This window comes from Pinus tabuliformis, chromosome 7 (assembly GCF_031772625.1).
Source record: "Pinus tabuliformis cultivar Carrire ecotype Pingquan chromosome 7, CPIR1, whole genome shotgun sequence".
Lineage (NCBI taxonomy): Eukaryota > Viridiplantae > Streptophyta > Pinopsida > Pinales > Pinaceae > Pinus > Pinus tabuliformis.
In genome coordinates this window covers 1,749,578,951-1,749,604,246 of record NC_142293.1, presented here as the reverse complement: position 1 = coordinate 1,749,604,246, position 25,296 = coordinate 1,749,578,951, and positions in this window count along the sequence as shown.

The window sequence follows — 25,296 nt, the reverse complement described above, 5'->3', positions numbered from 1 at the left end:
ATATGATCCACATATAAACCAGTATAATACTAATAGAAATAGTAGGAGAAATAACCTCATATTGATGATGCAAAATCCAAACTCGGGATGGGATTTCCATGTTCCACCCGACCATAGAATGGCTAAGCCAAATCTCTTTTTATCCATTCACCCCCGTGCTATATTCCGAGCATCAATGTGGGGTCTCATAGAACACATCAATCCAAAACCATCCAGGGATTCTAGAAGCCATCCACGTCAACCCATCAAATAGTGATTCCATGTCATGATAAGACATCACAAAACCAACATCAAATTGGTCTCTATCCAATCCTTCTAGGGCTTCCAGAGTGTTTTTTCTAACCAAGGCTTCGAGGACCAGTAACTCAACTCATAGCTGCCACTAGGCTTCCAGGACGAGTAAATCAACTCATAGTTGCCACCAGGCTTCCAGAGCATTTTTCCAGCCAAGGCTTTAAGGACTAGTAAATCAACCCACCAAGGGATTCCAAAGTGTTTTTTCCAACCAAGGCTTCCATGACTAGTAACTCAACCCAAGCTGTTATAGGGCTTCCAGAGAGTTTGTTCAACCAAGGCTTTGAGGAACCAACCAAAACAAAACAAAGAAATAAACCCACAATCTCCATGGTTATCCAGTAAATGGCAAGGCTAGGCAATACACTATCAATCATGGCAATCCTCCATGACAGTGACAAATCATGACCGAAAATCTACATGCATATGTCATGCATGGAAAAACTAGTGACGAAAAGATACATGAATGAACTTGGTACCTGCATTAAAATTTCATTAGAGATGATTATCCCAATGTCCTCTTGCTCTTTTCTACTCTTCCTTTGCCTTCTTGCTAAAAAAATCCAAGTATGCCACACCCTCTAAGAGTGCTCCATGTAAACTCTATGTATCCAAGAGTATGAGAGAGAGAGAGAGAATAAAGAGAGGACTCCAACACTGAATTGAAAAAAGGCTACCAATTGATCCTCATAATATTTTTTATGAATTTGGCCTCTACTTTCTCCATTTTCCATTTTTTTCTTTCATTTTCCTCCTCACATGCAACTTGTGGCCTTTCACCTCCCTTTTCTCCTAATTTCCATTATGTTCATAAATAAATGTGCCAAAAATGACATTTTTCCTTCCTAAAGCCTTAGCCATTGCCTTTGCCAATTTCCTTAGCTACTATAACCAAATGAACACACACACTAGGATGTCTTACCCAACATTCAGCTTGGAATAAGTGTCCCATCAACTATGGTTATTGTTTTTCATTTCCTATATTTCATTACATGAAGTTTTCACCAGGGTCGTTACAAAACCATCCCCCTTGGGGGAACACTGTCCTTGATGTTCAACAACACCTATAACCACAAAATTGTTGTAAGAAAAATAATTTGTCGATGGAGTTCTATAACTTAGTTCTATCTAGTATTTACAATGACCAACATATTAAGAAGCAAACCAACATGAAAACATAAAAATATAACATCATAATGACATGACAACCATACCACTTACTAGAGCTTTATAACATAGCTCATTGTAGTATTTACATCCATATACATATGTAAATATGCCAAGCATGACCAAAAGATATACCAAAACATATGCCAAGACATATACCAAAACACCGTACCAAAACGGATTTGCCTCAACTGGCAAACAAGGAAGGATACATAACCTGCATTTGACCGGCCATATCCCATGTAGCATCACTGGTCCCAAAGTTCTTCCGTTGCACTTTAACTTGCTTGATTGCTCGGTTTCGGAGCATGAGCACCTTTTTCTGTGATATACATTAGAGCTCTGGCTAGAACTCTCTGTTTGGTTTCACCTGTAATACACACCAGTCAATCACATGATCAACATCTTCAACACACTTCTTAAGAAATGAAACATGGAAAACATCATGTACTTTCACTGTCGAAGGTAGTGAAAATCAATAGGCTATTGGCCCAATCCTCTCAACAATACTAAAGGGTCCATAAAACCGTGGTGCCAGCTTGGCACATGATCCAATCTGTAAGGATCTATTCTTTTGGTTGATGTGCAAGTACACATGTTCCCCAACCTAGAACTCCTTCAACAACCTGTTCCGATTTTCATAGCTCTTCTTCCTATCTTGTGTTGCCTTTAATTTTTTCTTGATTACCTGCATTCCCTGTTCCATGTCTTCCAACAGTTTTGGTCCAATCAACACCCTATTAATTGGATCACTCAAACTGATATGAGTATTGCAACTCTTCCTATACAATCTCTCAAACACACTCATCCTAAAATATTCTTAATACCCATAGTTGTAAGTGAACTCTACCAGTGGAAGACACTCTTCCCACTTTCACTGTTTATGGATCACATACATCCTCAACATGTCCTGCAATATCTTGTTGACCCTCTTTGTCTATGCATATCTCTGCGAATGATAAGTTGTATTGAAGGCCAATTTTGTTCCCAAACCTATAAATAACTCCTTCCAAAACTTGGAAGTGGACTTCGCATCCATATGTCACACAATCTTCTTTGGAACACCATGCAATCTAACTACATCTCTATTGAATACTTGTGCTACATCACTATATTAGAAATTAAAGTTCAATGGAATGAAATGTGCAACCTTTGTCAACCTGTCCACAATAAACATGATGGAATCATGTTATCTCTATCCTTGGAAAACCTATGATGAATTCCATATAAATGACCTCCCATTTCCATTCTAGAATCACAATCGGTTGTAGCAGTCCACCTGGGTGCTTACATTCTACCTTCATACGTTGAAAATCAAAACACCTAGCCACAAACTCTGTTACATCCTTCTTCAGGTTCATCCAATAATAAAATCTCTTCACTATTGTTAGTGTCTTCTGATAACCTGGGTAACTTGAATATGGTTTCACATGAAACTCCCTCAAGATCACCTTCTTGATCTCACTGCTATCTGGCACATATATCCTATATTTGAATCTAACCAATCCGTCTACTGTAAGGAAATAGTCCACATCATGTGCACTTGCATTTGTACTTGTACCGCTACTTGTTCCTATACTACCACCTGTACCTATACTTGTACTAACACATGTACCTATAATTGTACTATAACATGTACCTACACCTACACTATCACATGTACCTGTAGAGTACTCTGCTGGAACCTGTGCATAATCTTCATATATCTGACATCTTGCTGACCTACCTGCAAGATCCTATCATGTAAGTATTTTCCATAGGAGCTCATAGATGCTAAGTGGTTTACCTGTATCTGCCTACTAAGAGCATCTGCCACTCTATTCTCTTTTCCTTTGATGTACCTGATCTCAAAATCTAACTCATTGATCATGGCCAAATACCAAACTTATCTACCAATTAGGTTCAGTTGGTTAAATAGGTATCACAAACCACTACGGTAACTCATCAATGTAAACCTCCTGCCTAGAAGATAGTGTCTCCACATATTCAACACATGTACAATCATTGCCAACTCAAGATCATTTGTGGGGTAGTTCTGCTCATGCTCATTTAGTTTTCATGACTGATAACATACCACTTTTCCATCCTGCATAAGGAATCCACCAAGCCCTTTCTTGCAAGCATGTGTGGATACCACAAACTCTTTTTCCAGATCTGCAATCTTTAACATTGGTGCATGTGTTAACAACTTCTTAAGCTACTGAAAACTAGCCTCACACTCCTCTATCCATTCAAACTTCTTACCTTTCCTTTGTAATGATGTGATAGGATAAGAAATCTATGAGAAGTTCCTCATGAAGCTCCTATAATAGCCTACCAACCCCATGAAAGATATCACCTCATCTACATTCCTGGGAGCTACCCATTCCATGATGGCCCTTATCTTTTCTAGATCTACTGCAATGCCCTCCTTGGGGACAACATGTCCTAAGAAATGTATCTCCATTTGAAAGAAGCTACGCTTGCTAAGCTTAGCATACAACTGATTCTCTCTCAACAACCTCAATACTGCTACTAAATTCTCTACATTCTCTTCCTCATTTTTAGAATATACCAATATGTCATCAATGAACACAATAACAAACTTATCCAAATACGGATGCAAAGCACTATTCATCAAGCACATAAATGTAGTTGGAGCATTAGTTAAGCCAAATGGAACTACAACAAACTCATAATGCCCATACCAAGTCTGGAAAGACGTCTTGTAAATTTCCTCCTCTTTGATGCATACATGATGATATCTAGATCTCAGATCAATCTTTGAGAACATTGATGCTCCCTTCAAATGATTGAACAAGTCATATATCCTCAGTAACGGATACATGTTCTTGATGGTCACTTTGTTCAACTGGTTGTAGTAAATTCATAATCTAAGGGTACCATATTTCTTATGCATGAACAATATTGATGTGCCCAATGGTGATACACTTGGCCTAATGTATCCCTTGTCCAACATTTCCTTCAACTATATCCCCAACTCTACCAACTCAGGTGTGCTCATCCTGTAAGGTGCTTTTGATGATCGAGTTGCCCCTGGCATAAACTCAATAGAAAAGTATACTTCCTTGTGAAATGGAAACTTTGAAATATCTTGAGGAAATACATCCTTTAACTGCTGTAAACCTGGGTACCTTCTCAACACATTTGTGTTCTCAAATTGCTTACCATTTTCACTAGAAATGTGCACTGCAAATAACACACACCCTTTCCTGTGACTGCGCTTTTCTTGGATAGTTGTTACCATCCCAACTAATGTGGATTTCTTCTTACCCTATAAGACTCTTGTTTTGGTCCAGGTGAATATTGGTGGCCACCCTCCTATTCCACTTGGACCCCCAATGCTATCTCTTTCAGTTTTTCAGTTTCCTTAATTATAGCACAGTTTACTATTTTTGGCATTTTTTTGGGTCCTAGACTTCTAGAGCCGTTTTGAGGCCCTAAACGGCGTTTTTAAGGAATACGAAGAGATCAAAAAAATCCTAGATTAAGTGAGATGATTCCTTTTGGCCTAATCTTTGAGATATTCGAAATGAGGTATTATGATAGCTAAACAAAGATTATATGCCAAAGTTATGACCCCGGGAAATTGATGTACCAATTTACCCAAATAGTGCCCACGATTTTGGTGCTTCATCTCCTAGGGTTAGGTTTCAAATGTTTAGGGTTTTTGATTGTTTCTCAATAATAAATAGGTCTTGGAGCCTCAATGTAACATAGAGTTCAGAGGCATGTATCCACCACATATCTTTTCAGACATAAGCTACCATCACCCAAACTAGTTTATTTCCATTTTGTTTGTAAGCATATTTTAGTATTCTAATACTAATAAAATGAAGTGTTATTTCTACTTCATCTTTGTATTTATGTTTATATCGGTAATTTATTGCGTTCATGTTTAAGTTCCAATCATGGTTCTCCATTTTCGTCAACACACTCAACGGATTTGTCATAACAATCCACCTTGGTTCTATGAAGATACAACCAATCCATTCCCAACAACATATTGTATGATCCCAATGGTAATACATTCAAATGTGTTGCACTAGGCATACTATTCAAAGAAAATGCACAAGCTCTTACCCAATGGCGAACTCGCTTCTTGGTACCTGTAGCCAACTATTCTAACCAAGATTCTGCATGCAATTCCTCACTCAAACCACACTTATCCACCAAGTCACGACTAACATAGCTATAATTAGATCTAAGGTCAGTCAAAATAGAAATAACTTGATCACAAATTTTATCATCCATCTCAATGGTAGATGTTTGATGGTCTTCTTGTTTGTTATCCAATGCTGCATAAATACTAGGAATGCTCTAACCAACATCCCCAACAGTATTTATGTCTTGTACACTATATATTTTAGGCCTACCACCCTGATTATGCGAGCAATCTATCTTACGATGCTATTTTATAGAAGTCCAACACTCTATAGGCTTCTAGCATGCACCCTCATTTTTCTCCTCAGCTCAATGTCCCTGTCCTCTATCTGATGCATTGAACTTCTTAGATGGCGCAACATTCTCTTTATTATTTGTACCCTGAGGTCTTGCTCGCTTTCTATCCCATTTTCCTTCATTCTTTTCATTACCTTTCTAATCTGGCTTAGGCCCATATCTACACTTCGATTGTTCATAGCAATTCCTTAACTTTTGAATGGTTTCCTCCAATGATCTAGGCTCATTGAACTCAATCCTATATTTGAATGCAACTAGAAATCCACTAATGAACCTCTGAATCTTGGCCTTCTCCTCCATGAGATAAGGCACATAGCTCAGTAAATCCAAGAACCTGCTAGTGTACTCATCATCTATCATATATCCCATCTTTAGCTCATATAATTCTTTTTCCATGTCATCAAAGTATTTCTCTGGCAGATACTTCTTCTTGAATAGTTGCTCAAACTCACTCCAAGTCAAGTCTTCCTCATGAATTCATATGACATTCTTGACATCTTCCCACCAAATGTATGCTTTACCTTTCAAACTGAATGTAGCTACTCTGGATTTCATGTTCTTTGAATATTCATGCAACCTGAAGAACTTCTCCATGCGAAGCAACTATGCCTTTGAATCCCATGGTTTCTTCATCTATCCATCAAAAGTAGGTGGTTTTTCTTTCTTAAACACCTATGGCAAGTATCCCCTATCACTCCTTATGTACGAATGATAATGCTGATGATCATAGTGCATATCTGAATCAGAACTAGAATAATACTTCTTTCTATCCTTCCTCCCATCCCAAGTGTCCAACAATCTACCATCTCTAACCATGTAATCTCTATCTGACATGTTACCACCATGTGACGTACTGCCATATGCCCCATTAGTTTTTTGCTCCTGCTCATAGTTGATTCGGCGTGGTCCCTATCACTATAAATATGAGAAAATCTGAAGTATCATTGCATTTACATCTGCTTGTTTCTCCTATTCGTGCATGATTTTGTCATTATCTACCTAACAACTCCATATTTCTTCCTTTAAGATTCTTAGTGTATCTGCCAAATTGGAAGATTTCGCAACAAAATATTGCTCTTCTGATTCATAGGGAGAGTCTTTGTAGTCTACCATCTTGCTAGCCATTTGATATTTCTTCCTGTAAGGTATATTATGTCAACTAAACCAAATCACAATAAACCAATGTACCTTAGTATAGCTCGGGGAGGATACCTTGTTTACAATATCAAAAAATTAGTGTGATACATGTATAACATAATCATGACAACATATGGAAACATAACACATAAGAATATAACCATGCAACCATCATTCTAGCTAGGGTCCAGTCATCAATGCATGACCTTATCAACAACTCATACCATGACCTCATGCATGACAACAACCACTACATCATTGTACACTTGACCACATGCAAACATTAACATGCATAAGCAATGTGTAACCAACCATACACATGCATAAACACATGTAATCAAGCATAAACGAACAATACTTGTAACCAAACCTACAAGAATGATACATGCAACCAAGCATACAAGAATGCAACCAAACATACAAGAATGTAACCAAGCATACAATAATGATACATGTAAGTGACATATAACAACATGTAACCAATCATACACTCATGACGATGCACTCCACAATAACAACATCAACTTCCACATGGCAACATTACTACAACCATGATCAACATTATGCAAATGCAACAAGCACATGGAATGAAAATGTAAGAGAAACACATGCAACCGACATGCATGCATGACCAACACACAACCCATTTAGTATGAGGGGTGAACCATGCTCTGGTACCACTCTATAACACTCTCCTCCCAAATATACCCAAGCAACTGACCTGCTGAAGTAAACGTGCGACGAGAGGCCACTATGATATGATTCGACCTCCTAAGTCATGTTAAGGAAGTGGAACCAATAGAAACACACCATACAAACATTCAACATTACCATTAGGACACTCAGGAACAAATCAAGCCTTTCTGCCAACCAATCCCTACGTCCCACTAAGCTTTTCGACCACTTGACCTTTGAACTGTCTCATGTTATGGGCATGTCAATGTCCAAGGACCTCTCAACTCTCTCAATGGCTTGCAAGCCAGTGCTTAGGGACTTTTTTGTACAGTGTTGTGTCATTGTCCCCGCAATTTCAACCACTTTTTTAGGCCCAAAGCCCAAGTCACTGCCCATAATGGAATGACATCTTCCGAACAGTAAGATAACAGAGAAATGATAGTGCAAAATAAATTACTTGTATAATACCTTGACTAAACCCCTACTAGCCATGACAGCCATTTTGTCAAACATATCATGAACAAGTAATCTACATGTGTAAATAACAGATCTAACCATATGGGTCTCATACTTAGCTGAGAATTGCTAAGAGACATTGATACCTCAACACATTGACTGCCATTTCATCCATTAGGTCATAGATACATTGTTCATTCATTTACAAGTAAAAACATGATGAGAACCATACATAGCCACTGTCATAAAACACATATATAACCATCATAATAGCAACATAAATACCAATGAAATCAAAGCCATATGATCCACATATAAACTAGTATAATAGTCATAGAAATACAAGGAGAAATAAATGCATATTGATAATGCAAAATCGAAACCCAAGATGGGACTTCCACGTTCCACCCGACCATAAAATGGCTAAGTCAAATCTCTCTTTAGCCATTCACCCCCCTGCCATATTCCAAACATGAATGTGGGATGTCATAGAACACATGAATCCAAAACCATCCAGGGATTTCATAGGCCATCCACTTCAACCCATTAAACAGTGATTCCACCTCACGGTCAGATATCACAAAATGAACATCACATTGGTCTCCATCCAAGCCTTCCAGGGCTTCAAGAGAATTTGTTCCAACCAAGGCTTCCAGGACTAGTAACTCAATCCATAGCTTTCATCAAGCTTCCAAAGCATTTGTCCAACCAAGGATTCCAGGACTATTAGCTCAACCCATAGCTGTCATCGGGCTTCCAGAGCATTTGCCCAACCAAGGCTTCCAGGACTACTAACTCAACCCACCAAGGGCTTCTAGAGCATTTGTCCAATCAAGGGTTCCAGGACTAGTAACTCAACCCACATTGTTACAGGGCTTCGAGAGCTTTTGTCCAACCAGGGTTTTCAGGAACTAATAACTCAACCCAAGCTAAGGAAACACAAGAACCAACAAAAACAAGAAAGGAAATAAATCCACAATATCCATGATTATCCAGGAAATGGCAAGGTTAGGCAATCCAATATCAATCCAGGCAATCCTCCATGCTAGACACAGATCATGACCAAAAATCCACATGCATATGCTATGCATGCCAAAACTAGTGAGGAAAACATACATGCAACTCGGTACTTGCAAGCAAATCCCGTTGTAGTTGCTGATCTCAATGTTCTCTTGTACTTTCCTTCTCTTCCTTGCCAAGTATGCCACACCCTCCAAGAGTGTGCCAAGAAACTCTAAGTATCCAAAAGTGAGAAAGAGGGAGAGAGAGAGAGATAATGAGAGAGCTCAAACACTGAACTGACAAAAGGTTACCAACTGATCCTCAGAAACCTTTTTATGAATAAGGTTTTTATTTTCTCCATTTTCCATTATTTTCCTTCATTTTCCTCCTCACATGAAACTTGTGACCTTTCAACTCCCTTTTCTGCTAATTTCCATTATTTTCATAAATAAATGTGTCAAAAATGTCATTTTGCCTTTCCAAAGCCTTAGTCACTTCCTTTGCCAATTTTCGTAGCCATTAATAACCAAATGAACACCCACACTAGGATTTTTTACCTAACATTTAGCTTGGAATAAGTGTCCCATCAACTATGGTTATTATTTTGCCATTCTAAACTTTTATTACATGGGATTTTTACGAAAATTGTTACAATACACCACAAAGTATAACTCTAATTTTACTCATAATCAAAGATTTCAAAGAAACACAACCACTAGCTTCAATAATGCTATACCTTCTTTAAAAACCATACATCAAAATCTAAGTTCAAATTCAAAAAGATTTAAATCAATAAAAAAAAAATATCTTTATACAAATTTAAAAAAAAACCCAAAATTTAAATTCATCATTCAAATTCACTACAATTAAAATTCATAATAAAATTTAACCACAAGTTTTTTTTTTTTTTTTTTTTTTCAAGGTTGCAAAACCTATCAAACTTAGGTGTCAAACCAACAGAGAGGACAACCATCTCTGGCTGCTATCCGCAAATGTTGGTTTGACTCATCACTGTTATCAAGGAAAACCACGCCACCTGTAATAACCCGCTGGTGGTTTGTAAGGGAGCAGGCTTTCACTCCTGCGAGATGCCTCTGGGTCTTGGGCCGTTAACCTATTTCCTTACGTCTGAGGAAGACGAGCTCTTAGCCAAGCAAAAGAAATTTTACAGCATACTCCAGGCCGGTTAACCACAAGTTTTATATGATTGAAAAAATAAATAAATAAATAAAAATAAATTATAATATAATATAATATTAATAAAAACTTTGAAAATTTATCACAGCATTCACCACTCAAATTCACCATAATTAAAAACCGCTGAGTAACGAAAGAATAAGCTCGACAAGTGGTATAGGTATTGGACGCATATTTAATGTAACTTTTTCCATATGTGAAACATATTGTTGGAACTAGAAAAGTTAGAATGGTAAAGTACTAAAAACCTAAAGAAGATGGTCTAAGACTACATAATGGAGTTGTCTATAATGCGACTTTTTGGAGATTCCGGTGACGGAATCCGGCGGAAGAAATTGAGGTTAAATCTTGATTTGTTGCAATTAAAATGGGTTTTTAACTGCATATTTGGATTCAGCACCCTCGAAAACCCCTGGGACGCTTTCATTGTGCAGAAACTAGCTATCAAACTTGCGATTCCAATGAATTCCTGCCAGATTTCGACCGGAAAAACCCGCCGGAAAGGCTTTCAAAAATTCGCGTTATAGACAACTCCCTACATAATAGTAGTGAGAGTGATAGAAGTTCCCCCACAGTTATAGAATCATTAGTTAATGTGAGGAGTTGTTGTTAGAGGGAGCCACTAACAAGAGAATGAGTTGTTGAGAAACAAAATTTAAAGAATTAGACACCATTTGTTTTTGGGTGAATAGACATGAGATAAGACATGCTGTGAATTTATTGTGCTTGTAAACGCATTTTAAAAATTGTTGTTATATGAGATCAGACATGCTGTGTATTTATTTCGTTTGTAATGCTATTTTAAAAATTGTTATGTTATATTAAAATTGTTATGGTTTATAAATTTATTTTATTTATTTTGGGATTTAGTAAAAAATGATTGTAGATAAAAATATATTATATTTGTAAAGACATTTTAAAAATTGTTGTGTTATATTAAAATTATTATGGTTTATAAATTTATTTCATTTATTTTGCTATTTAGTAACAAATGATTGTCATTTTTTAGTTACTAATACATATTAAATTTAATGGATTATTTTCTAAACTTATTATATAAGTTAGATGCATTGAATAATTATATAATTGCATGTTTTGTGCATTTTGTTGGAAATATATAATTCATGGGTAATTATGTTTGAAGCTGAAGTTAGCTTATTATTCTTGTAACTAATAGATTTTTATCTAAACTAAGCACATAAGCTAGATGCTTTAAATCATATAAATTGCAAGCTTAATATGTTCACTTTGTTAGAAGGATAAAATGGGTGGGTAATTAGGAGGGTTTGTTAGAAGGATAAAATGGGTGGGTAATTGGGAAGAGGGTTTGTAGTACTTCCTATTCCAAATTTGTTTCCATAATCCATTACCTCCTTAGGGCCACCTCCACTAGAGTCTAGCTCCCATAGATTTGTTGAGAATGTCTCAATATTGTATCCCAAAACCCTTAGCCAACTTGGGGATACATAGTTTCTCAAGATGACAAAGGCAATTTTATTTCTTTCTTTTCTCCTCTCTAAAGGAAATTTATATGCAAGACGGTAATTCTCTTAGTGACTACTTTAGGAGCTGTCGGTATAGATAGCTGGTATGTTGGGAGTTCTTGAAGGAAAATTTTGAGGAGGACCAACCATTTTGCTAAGATGAGTGTTCAAAACGTTCAGCTATCCAACTTTTGGGAAAGCTTTTGTAGTATGTACTACCAATGAGCTACCTGCAAGGAGTTCACAACTAGAGGTTCTCCAAGATACTTAGCGAGGAGTTTACTTATTTGGAAATCCAGTCAACAAGTCATATTTCTTTATACAATAATAGTAATATATAACTAAGCAAAGGTTTAGGACAATTAAAAATGATAGTAAATATGATCTTATAGATGACATTACAAAAGGATATTGGTCTAAAACCATTGGCATGGTTAAATTTGTTATATTTTTGGATTAATGTAATAAAAGTGGCATTCAACCCTAACTATATCAATTGTGAGAGATAAGATTCTTCTACCAATGCACACACCTCTAGACTTAGGAAAGTGTAGCAAGTTTAAAAAAATTCCATTGTAAAACCATTTGGTCATGGAGCTTTGTTCTTTGGTATCACCCTCAACCTATCTTCCACCTTTATGAAAGATACTTCTTGCATCAAGGCTTCATTATGGGCCAAATGAATTAAGGTTGGAATGCGATATGTGATTATTTGGATGGATTCTACTCCACTTGGTGTAGACTCCATTAATAGGAAGCGATAGTAAGATATTAGTCCTTATTCTAGTTATGCATTTTGCACTAAATGTTTCCCATCCTAAGAGGTGACAGATAATATTTTATTGTTATTCTTGTGCTTCAACATCACCTTATGGAATAATTTCAAGTTTCTCTCTCCTTCTTTGAGCCACTGCACTCTAGATTTATGTCTTCAAAGGATCTCCTCTTGCTTTCTCCAGTGCTCTATTTGATTGATTAATTATGCCTCTTCCATCAACGTTTCAATCAAAATGGTCTGTGTTAAACCTCTTAAGATAATATTTTGTTGCACCTATTTCATACAAGGCTCCAAGACTTATTTCTCTTTGAGAATGTTGAAAAATTTGTTCATGTTTCAATCTTTCATTTTGGATTTGAATTATTTGAGATTTAGTTGGAATGTATGTATTTTATTTATGCCTTGGAATTGTATTTCCTCCCACCAATTTTTGGCTTTTGAAAGAAAATATAGATACTAGAGCCAAAAAATTTCAAATTTGAAAGGACAATTGTGAGGATTTGCTTGAGGTCTAGTTTAATATGAATGAGATCAATGATCCAAGCCAATACTTGGATAGATGGAGGCTTCAAAAAAAAAATATCTTGTTTTGATAGTGACTCTAACACTATAAAACAGTTCAATATGTTGGCCACTTGATTTTTACCTCCTCTACAATTATTCCAAATATAAATCCCATTTCAAAGCAGTTAAGTCTACCACTTGAAGTTGATATAGGAGGTCATTGAACTATTTCACATTTAGTTCCAATATTATGATTCCTCCCTTCTTCTCTCTAGAGGATTTAATAAGGATTAAGTCGCCACCTAATATCCAGAGCTCCTCATGGTGGGTTTACCTTATTGTCCCGATGTTTTCCAAGAATTTTGAATTTTTAATAAGTATTTGTGGACCGTATATTGTTGTTATACAACCTATTTCCTTCTCTCCTAAATATTGGAATCAACCCAATGTAATTTGGGGAGCATTATCCAATCATGAAAGTATGCTTCCTGAGTGTTCCATAGAATAGCGAAACCTCCCAAACTTCCTCTAGCATCTAAAGCTACATATTCACAACACCTCCACCAGGGAGAGGTGGTGTCCTTAAGTCTTTCACAAAATATTTTTGTTTCCTTTTTAATTGTTAGTTTGACTTAAATTCTCCAATACCTTGTTATTGATTACCATTTTAAGTGAGTTCTATTGCATATATTAAGAATTGTGTTTGTAAAACAAAATGATATATTTTGGATGTATGATATGCTTCTAATCTTACATATGAGAAGGAAATTTATACAACCCTAATTTCAATTGTTGGCCATACTTAAGTTGTTGTATCTAAAACATTACAAATTATCACATATATCTAATATCGTAGTCAAAAAAATGAATTATAGGAAACTTATACACCATGACATAAAGTCAAACCATCTTTCTATCCCTCCATATTCATGCCATCACACCCTAAAATTCTTGATATACATGTGGACATTGTAAGTCCATAAGACAAGGATTTTTACACATTATACATGCCAAATGATGCTTATAAGAAATTACAATTGAATGCAATATGATTCTACCTCACCTCTCATTCATGTTTTGGAATTTATCCATCATTTGTTATTTAATAGGGGCATGTAATCACTCCCATCAGAACATATTTATATTGCAACTCCTTTTTTGTCATGCCAGGAGGTGACTCCTCTAAATGATTGTTTATATTCATTTAGATCGTTCATAGTTATATACATGAGGGAGTGACTTTTGGGCTTCAAATCCTAATGAATCTTCCTTTTCCATTATTTATCTTTTACATTATTTACAACTGTTCACCCAATCCCCATTATTAGGTGTCAACATCCCCCTCCCCCCCATAATCTGAAGGGATCTTGGTGATTCCAAGCATAGTTCTTAATCTTTCAATATTTTCTCTTCCAAGCACTTTGGTGAAGATTTCTGCAATCTTCTCATTAGTGGAACAATGGCAGAGATGGATTGTCTTAGCCTTAACATGATGTCGAATCATATGGTATTTTGTATTCATGTGCTTTTTTGGTCATGGAACTTTGGGTTCTTGACCCACTTTATTGCAGAGGTGTTTTCAATCATGAGTGGAGTTGAATTTACTTGTTTTACCTACAAATCTTCCAAAAATTTCCTAAGCCACACAATTATTTTGTTACCTCAGTTGTTGCCACATATTATGTGTCTCTTGTGGAATCTATTGGAATTGATTGTTTGCATGATCTGTAGGAGACAACTCTTGATCCAAGACTCATAGCATAACTATAAGTAGATACCCTAGTTTCTTTGTCTCCATTGAAGTCTAGATTAGAGTATCCAATCAAGTTGAAGTCACCCACCTGTGTATACTTGAGTTTCGTTGAAATACTTTAGAACTATTTTTGTAGCAGACCAATTTCCTTCACAAGGCTTTTGCATAAACCTGGAGAGGATTCCAATATAAAATGAAATGTCTGGTCTGGTAGTAGTCAGGTAGTTGAGACTTCTTACAAGTTCTCTATACTTTGTTGCATCCTCAAATTGTTTTCCTTCAACGGATGTGAGATTTAAGTTATGTTCCATTGGAGTAGTTAGAACATTGCACTCAGCCATTCCAAACCTGTTCAACAGATATCCAATGTACTTCTTTTGAGAAAGGAATATAGACTTCAAATGTTGAGTTACTTCAATACCAAGATAGTAATGAACATAGCCCAAATCATTCAGTTCAAAACCTTTCCTCAATTCCTTCTTTATGGATGCAATGCAGCTCTCATTGTTCCCTGTAATCAAAAGATCATCTACATGTTGAAATGTGGCAACAAGAATATTCCAATTTAATTTTTCCTTGAATTAAATTGTGAATTAAAATCGAATTTAGTCTTAACATCTACTTGGAAATAATTAATTAATTTATTTTAAATTAATTAGTTAGAGAAATTCAAGTTAGAAGTCTTTCTGAAGTCATGCAAGAGTTATCTCTTAAATTAAGGGGATAAGATTGAGTTATATTTGAGTTGTAATTAGTTAACTCACTTTACTGAGTTAATTCCAGTTAAATTAGTTCCAAACTGTTTGAGGAACTAATAGTGAGTTAATAGCCAATTGATGCATTAATGCACTCAACTAGTGCTACTCCAGTTAACTGAAGATTCCCTCATCAGAAACTCATGCATGTCTATTCTGAGAAAGACCCCATTGAGATTAATGTTCAAGGGCAATGTACTATAATTGCATTTGTTTTCTCATGGAGAAAAATCATGCATGCAGTCAAGGATTCATCTTTGAAGATTGCGCGGTTTTAAAGGTTGGTTTTCCACTTGGTAAAAGGAAAAATCCTCCACAAGGAACAACGCAAGGAAATAGGAGCTTGGAGGGAAGAGAGGAAGGCTAGAGAGAAGCCAAGAAATCTTGTGAGCATCTTTGACGATTTTACTGAGAGCTGGCTAGCTGTGAGAGCTAAGGCTTTGTATAATTCCTATGTATTTACACCATGTATGACAATACAATAGTGTGGGATTTTTATCTGAGGCTTTCCCCAAAGCATTTTCATGTGTATTGTGACATTTATTCTTATTCTTTTGGTTAGATTGTTCAGCTCAATCTTTAAGCTTTTGCAAATTGATAGTAGAAGTAGGTTATAGTATTCTGCTTTGATTTATATTACATTATCAGGTTAACCTATCATAGATTTTCTACATGGTATCAGAGTTGTGAACAATATATTGAGAAGAGAATTCGAAGTTTGAAGTTTGAGGTTGCAGGTGAAAATCAAATTCATATAATACTTCAAGGCTGGCCAATGGCGTTCTATGGCTTGAGACTTGAGTATGCCTTGGAAGATAGCTCAGATTACATAGCATGGAAAGATAGAATGGAGGTTGTATTAGAAGACAATGGCTTGAAGGAATTCATTGATCAAGAAATCCCAAAGCCAACTTCAACTAATGCAGAAGATTTGGCTGAGTGGAAGAAGTGTGTGGTGAAGGCAAGATGGATCATCCTTGAGGGAGTTCAATAACATATTGTCTTGATTCTCCTTGGGAAGGATACTCCATTTTACATGTGGAAGACATTGAAGGACCTCTACCAGAACAGTAGCAACCATAGGAAATTGTCATTCAAGGATAAGATTCGAAGAATCAAGATGGAGAAGGGTGATACTATTTCCACATATCTGAACAAGCTCACCACATGCAGAGATGAGCTTGGCAGTGTGAGAATAACTACTTCCAATGGTGATATGGTGAGCCTCGCTCTCCTTGGCCTTCCAAAGAGTTAGAATAGCTACCAGGACTCTGTGAATGGAAGGGAGAAACTGTCGGATTGGGAAAAACTATGGTTGGATCTTATGCAGGAGGAGATTAGGAGGAGCACATGAGATGGTTCTTCATCCAAGAATGATGATGAAGAAAATCTAGCCTTAGAAAGTAAGGCAAGGAAAGGTAAGGGGAAGGCTTCCCATTTCAAATCGAATTCTTCTCATGGAGGGAATAAGGGTGACATGTCTAAAGTAAGATGCTTTAATTCTCACAAGATGGGACATTATGCAACTAATTTCCCATCGAAGAAGTCCAAGAAGGGATCCTCGGAAGGATCGGAAGGTGAGGCATTAGCCTCTGAGTTCGAAATGGAATTTACCCTCATCTCATGCAAGGTGTCATTGATGATGGGTTGTGTATGGTATCTTGACAGTGGAGCCTCATTCCACATGGTCGGTGATAAAAATTTATTCAGTGCCTTGGAGGAGAAAGACCTCAAGATGTGCACAGAGATGGGTGACAACAGAAGGTATAGTGTTTCAAGAGTGGGCACGGTTGCTTTTCAGAGGGAGCATGGAGCTCCTCTCACCTTAAAATATGTGATGTATGTGCCTGGACTGAAGAACTTGGTATCGGTCACAATGTTGGAGGACAAACACTACAATGTTTTCTTCAGTAAAGGAAAGGAATTCCTAAGACACATAGCCACGGCTCATACCAAGAGGATAGGGATTCGGGTGAAGAATCTCTATAAACTAGAGGTAGATGATTATGCAGCATTGAGTATGAAAGAAAAATTGGTGCAAAGCCAAGACATGGGCGAGTTGTGGCACAGGAAGTTAGGCCATTTGCATCATGGGGTTTTGAGGATCATGCAACAGATATGTAAAGGACTTCCCAAAGGTAAACTTGAGCAAGTTGACACATGCAAATGTTGTACGTTGGGAAGGTACACCAAGTCTTCCTTTCATGATTGAGACTGTCGAGTAGAGGATATCTTAGAGCAAGTTCATACTGATTTGTGTGGAACATTCTCGACGGCATCCACAGTGAAGCAAAGGTATTATGTTATTTTCATTAACGACTATTCTCGTAAATCCTGGATTTATTTCATGCAGAAGAAGGATCAAAATTTCACAAAGTTTTGTGAGTTAAAAGCTTTGGTCGAGAAAGATTCAGGGAAGAAGATCAAGGCCTTGAGAAGCGACAATGGTGGAGAATATGTTTCTCAAGAGTTTAAGGACTTCTGTGTAGTGGAAGGAATTAAACGAGAGTTGATGGCACCTCATAACCCACAGTAGAATGGGGTGGCTGACAGGAAGAAAATACAACACGAGAAATGTTGCATGACTAAGGCCTACCACTTCACTTGTGGGCTGAGGCATGCAACACAATGGTCTATTTGCAAAATATAAGCCTACATCACATACTTGGGATGAAGACACCAGAGGAAGCTTTCTCCAGTAAGAGACCAGATGTGGGTCACTTTAGGATCTTTGGCTCATCGGCGTATTTCCATGTGACAAAGGATGCACAGAAGAAGCTTGAGCTGACAGCAGAGTTTGGGATATTTGTGGGGTACATTGATACACCTCACAACTATCAGGTGTATTTTCCTATCAGTCGGAGGACAATGGTTCACAAAGATCTCAGGTTTGATGAGTAGAAGGCCATGCGAGTTTCCCTTGAGAGGTAGTTTTAACTACAGGTTGTGGAGGAATTATTAGTTTCTAAGGCGGAGTAGCCTCAGACTGATGCATAACAGCCGCATGTAGACGTTCCAAGAGTGGAGACATCCACTCAAGCAGAGTCTTCCATAGATGGATAGAAGCGCACAAGAGAAGCTAACAGATTGTTGGAGGATGCGAGAGAGAATGTGGGAGCACCATCTTCTCAATGCAGACATAGGAGGTCACCTGAGAGGTACACTGGATACATGGTGCTTGCTAGGGAATGTGTTGAGACTGAGCCATATTCCTTTGAGGAAGCAGTGTAGCAGCCAATTTGGGTTGATTCTATGGTGGAGGAGTATGACTCCATAGTTCGTAACAGTGTTTGGGAAGTGGTTTCGAGACCGGAGAACATGTCAATTGTGAGTTCCCGTTGGCTTTACAAGATAAAGCAAGTTGCTGATGGTAGTGTGGAGAAGCATAAGGCAAGACTGTTGCCCGTGGCTTTTCACAGGTCGAGGGGATTGACTATGATGAGACTTTTTCTCTTGTCACAAGGTACTCATCTATCAGATCTATGTTGGCACTATCAGCACAGATGGGTTTGAAGATGTATCAGATGGAAGTGAAGACTGAATGCCTCAATGGCTAGATTGAGGAAGAGGTGTACATAGAGCAGCCATAAGGTTTTGAGACCTTCTATCATGAGTCACATGTGTGCCGACTCAAGAGAGTGTTTTACAAGCTGAAGCAAGAACCTCATGCTTGGCACACTAGGATAGACAACTACTTCACCGGGTAGGGCTTCACAAAGAGTGAAGCAGATGTGAACCTGGACCACATCGTGGTGAAATGTAAGTTTTTGATCATTGTACTTTATGTTGATGATCTCATATTGACTGGTGATGATCAGTTGATAGTGTCTTGCAAGGAGGACCTTGCAAGAGAATTCGAGATGAATGACATGGGTCTCATGCATTACTCCCTTGACATGGAAGTGTGGCAAAAGGATGGGGAGTTGTTTGTGTCTCAGGACAAGTATGCCAATGAGATACTCAGGAGATTCCACATGGAGAAGTGCAAGCCCATACAGACTCCTCTAGCAGGTAACTAGAGGAAGGAGGTTTCCACTTCAAGAGAAGTGGTAGAGGCTACTGCGTACAAGCAACTTGTGGGCTCACTGATGTACTTAATCAACACATGACCAGATTTGTGCTATGCAGTGAACCGGCTAAGTCAAGCGATGGTTCAACCTACCAAGATGTTTTGGAAGGCAACAAAGCATGTATTGAGATACCTCAAAGGCACATCGCAGTATGGATTATGGTACAAACGGATAGAGGGAGTGAGGCTATAGGGATTCACTGATGCAGATTGGGCAGGGAGTCCATCACATCAGAAGAACACATCAAGAGGGATTTTTAACCTTGGGTCAGCGGTAGTTTCTTGGTACAGTAGGAAACAGAGGTCATTTACACTCATCTCGGTAGAGGCAGAATACATGGCTGCAACCCAAGCATCATGTGAGGACATGTGGATGCAGAAAATCCTAGTTGGTTTGTTTGATCAGAGGATGGATCCAACTGTGATTTATTGTGATAATAAGAGTTGTATCAAACTCTCTGAGAATCCAATATTTCATGATAGATCCAAGCACATCAACATCCAGTATCATCATCTCAGAGACTATGTAGCGAGAAGGATCATGTTTCTATAGTATATTTTGACAGAGGAGCAAGATGCTGACATTTTGGCAAAGGTATTGTCAAAGTGTAAATTCAAGTTCCATAGAGATAGGATCGAGGTGGCAGATAATCCCTTTCTTGTTGAGAGGGAGTATTGAAATATGGAAACAAGAATATTCCAATGGAAACAAGAATAATTTATTTATTTATTTTAAATTAATTAGTTGGATAAATTCAAGTTAGAAGTCTTTCTGAAGTCATGCAAGTGTTATCCCTTAAATTACAAAGATAAGATTGAGTTATATTTGAGTTGTAATTAGTTAACTTGGTTTACTGAGTTAAGTCTAGTTAAGTTAGTTCCAAATTGTTTGAGGAACTAATAGTGAGTTAACTGTCATTTGATGCATTAATGCACTCAACTAGTGCTACTCTAGTTAACTGAAGATTCCCTCTTCAGAAACTCATGCATGTCTATTCTGAGAAAGACATAGTTGAGATTAATGTTCAAGGACAATGTACTATCAATTGTATGTATTTTCTCATGGAGAAAACTCATGCATGTAGTCAATGATTCATCCTTGAATATTATGCGGTTTTGAAGGCTGGTTTTCCACTTAGTAAAAGGAAAAATCATCCACAAGGAACAATGCAAGGAAATAGGAGCTTGGAGGGCAAAGAGGAAGGTTGGAGAGAAGCCAAGATTACTTGTGAGAATCTATGAGGATTGTACTGAGAGCTGGCTAGCTGTGAGAGCTAAGGCTTTGTATAATTCCTATGTATTTCCACCATGTATGATAATACAATAGTGTGGGATTTTTAGCTGAGGCTTTCCCCAAAGTATTTTCATGTGTATTGTGCCATTGATTCTTATTCTTCTAGTTATATTATTCAACTCGAACTTTAAGCTTTTGCAAATTGATTATAGAATTAGGTTATAGTATTCTGCTTTGATTTATATTGGATTATCTGGTTAACCAATCACAGATTTTCTACCCTACATATACCACAAGATATACAATTGTTTTGCCAACTTTCTTGACAAACAAAGTTTCATCATCGAGATCATAATGTTTTAAATTGAGTTTCAGACGATACTCAGTTAGCTTTTCATACCAGGCTTGTGGTTCTTGCTTGAGGCCATACAAGGATTTTACAAGTTTGTGTACTTTATGTTCATGTCCTATGACAACAAATCCTTCAGGCTGGGACGTAAAAACATTCTCTTTTAGATCTCCATTTAAGAAAGCAATTTTTACATCCATTTGGTGGACTTTCTAGTCATTTTGAGATGTTAAGGCAAAGAGTGTCTGGATGGTAGCCCATTTTGTTGTGGGGTCAAAAGTCTCCTCATAATCAACCCCTTCCTTTGGTGCAAAACCTTTTTCCACGAGCCTGGCTTTGTGCTTGTCAAGTGCGCCATCAACTTTATACTTGTTCTTATAGACCCACTTGCAGCCAAGTAGTTTGGTTCCAGTGGAGGAACAACCATCTTCCAAGTGCCATTCTTTATCAAGGCATCATACTCCTTTTGCATTTCTTCTTTCCATTCATCATGAGAAGCAGCATCTTTGAAGGAAGTTGGTTCAAAATCTGTAGAAAAATTCAATTCAAAATCATAAGAAACATCCATATCAACAGGTGAATCAGAATCATCTACATCACCTCCATTTTGCCTAGTTAAATTTCTTTTTCATGTCTTTCCAACTTCATCAGGATGAAAACTTTCAAGTGTCTTTGTCAACTACTTTGGGGGACCTTTCTGAGATGTCTAGGCTGCTCAGTTGATTGAGTTGGGACTGAATCAAGGTTGAGTCTCCCAATTATGTCAATCACATCACTCAAAGTATCATTAGTGGTTGGAGTTTCATAATGTGGAGAGAGTGCTTCAAAAGAATATTCCATACATTTATCCATTATAGTAATCTCCCCTTCAAGATGTGGAATCTGATTATCAAATTCTTGTAATGATTTTGCATTTGTGAATCTATCCAAGTGATCAAGTTGTCACTCAACAACATTGTCGGCTTTGGAAGATTCAAGAAAGATTACATTTCTAGATAAAACAAACTTTGTATTAACTTCATCATAAAGATGATATGCTTTGGAGGTGTTTGAATACCCCAATAAGATACACTTACAACTCCTTGCACCAAGTTTGTTTCTATGTACCTATGGTATCAAGGCATAACAGGTGGAACCAAAGACCTTGAGATTCTTTACTAAAGGAATGCAGCCATACCACATTTCATAAGGAGTCTTGTTTCTAATAGCATTATATGGACATCTATTCTTTACATATACAACACATAGAACTGCATCAACCCAAAACATCAATTTTACATTCTTGAAAAACATCATGGAACGTACCATATTTAAGATTGTCCTATTCATTCTTTTAGCTACGCCGTTGTGTTGGGGATTATAAGGCAGAGTTGTTTGATGTTTGATCCCATGTTGGCGAAGATAGTTTTCAAATTCATTTGAGGTGTCTTATTTTCCATTTTCAATGTGGATGGAGCCAATATGAGATTTGCATCATTTTAAATCCATGTATGAAAGTTCTTGAATGTTTGAAAAGCGTCAAATATGTTCTTCAATAAATAAACCCAACACATTATGGTGTAGTCATTAATAAATGTCATCATATATTTATTTCCATTTGTAGAAGGAATAAGCATTGGACCACATAAATATGAATGAATGAGTTCAATTTTTTTATGTGCTCTGGATTGTGAATCATGAAAAGACTGTTTGCTATGCTTTCCTAGAATGCAAGCATAACATTTCTTAAGTTTCTGTGGAGTTGTAGGAAAACCAGTAACACCGTTTTTCTTCAACAATCAAAGGCTGAAATAGTTCAAGTGTCCAAATCTAGCATTCCATAGTAGACTTGATGGAAATGTACCTTCATCATAATGAGAATTGTATGAGAAATTTTGGGCATGCACAGAGGTACCTTGCAGCTTGAGAAGCCTTTCTTCTTCTATCCCCGCCATGACAAGTGAGTGATATGATGCTTTGCTCACCTCAAACTTGCCATCAAACATATGAATGGATTGTCCTTGATGGTAGATGTGGACCAAGGACAACAAGTTTCTCCACAGTTGTGGGAGATATAAAACATGATGTAGAAGAAAGTCTGGACAACCAAGTAATTTGAGCTTGATTGTGCCATGCCCTAATGGCTTGAGTTTTGATTTGTTTGCAAAGTATACTGCTCCATAAACATTGTAAGTAAATTCTTCAAAAAAATCTCTTCTAAAAGTCATGTGGCAAGTTGTGCCCCAATCAAGCAACCAATAATTTTTCCAAGAAGCAAGTGAAGCATTAAACAAGTCTTCATTTACTCCAATATTTCAATGTGCCACAACATAGTGAGTGGATTCAGGTGCTTTACCTTTCTCTTTGTAATTAGTTTTACCTTTGGGTTGATTTGTTTCTTGCTCAATTTTTTCCCCAGACAAATTTCGTGTGGATACATCATGTGATCCATCCCTATTGCAACGTATGTAATGCAAATTTCACTTTTATCCTTGAGAATGTCTACCACCCCTACATTTGAAATTTATTCTTCCTCTTCCTCTTCGGCCACCTCTTCCTCTGGAGGAATCTTCAGCAAGATTTTTTCTCTATGTGCAAGGCACAAAACCTCTTCAGAAGACTGAGGACCTATCTTCTTCCCAAAAGCTTTCTTTCTCTCAGAAAATTTATTCACAAGGGAGTCAAAAGTAATTTCTTTTAGGTTTCCATTTTCTTGCAATGACTTAAGATAATTTGAATAAGTGGGATAAAGTGCCTTGACAAAAGCTATCAGAGGAATGTCAAGTTCAACATTGGTGACTTTGATATCATGCATAATATATTTTACTTCTGATTCAAGAGCAAGAGGATCATCATTTTGTAATTCAAGGCTATACAATTTAATCATAAGTTGAACAACTTCAAGTGCAGAGTGTGAGTCATAAAGTTCCTTCAATTTTTGTAAGGCTTTGAAAGCATTTGAAATGGCAAAATATGGCGACTCACCTCTTCATTTAAAGATGCAGTAATCAAAGCATAAGCATTGCTATTCTTATTTTCCCAAATGGAAAATTCCTTGTCTACGGTAGGCTTTTCTGGGTCTTTGTCTCCTTCTCCAACACAAACTCCTTTCCACAACTCATTAAAAATGAGAGTGTGTTTTACCTTCCGTGACCATTCTGGATAGTTCTCCTTCCTGGTGAGAACAACTCCCACAATTGATATCAATGAATGCATTGTAAAATCTGTGTACTATAAAAAATATATACTTTTGCTACCAATATGTTGTAAGAAATAGCACTTCGAGTGGTATTTTTGCAAAAAAAAAAAAAATGCAAATCTAATATTAATTTAGAAGAGGTATTATATCAGGGAGAGAGTTATTACTTGGGGGAGGTGGTATTAGGGGAGGTGATAAAGCAAGTTGTTGATGGTAGTGTGGAGAAGCATAAGGCAATACTGTTGCCCGTGGCTTTTCACAGGTCGAGGGGATTTACTATGATGAGACTTTTTCTCTTGTCACAAGGTACTCCTCTATTAGATCTATGTTGGCACTATCAGCATAGATGGGTTTGAAGATGTATCAGATGGATGTGAAGACTGAATGCCTACATGGCTAGATTGAGGAAGAGGTGTACATAGAGCAGCCATAAGGTTTTGAGACCTTCTATCATGAGTCACATGTGTGCCGACTCAAGAGAGTGTTGTACAAGCTGAAGCAAGAACCTCATGCTTGGCACACTAGGATAGACAACTACTTCACCGGGTAGGGCTTCACAAAGAGTGAAGCAGATGTGAACTTGGACCACATCGTGGTGAAATGTAAGTTTTTGATCATCGTACTTTATGTTGATGATCTCATATTGACTGGTGATGATCAATTGATAGTGTCTTGCAAGGAGGACCTTGCAAGAGAATTCGAGATGAATGACATGGGTCTCATGCATTACTCCCTTGACATGGAAGTGTGGCAAAAGGATGGGGAGTTGTTTGTGTCTCAGGACAAGTATGCCAATGAGATAC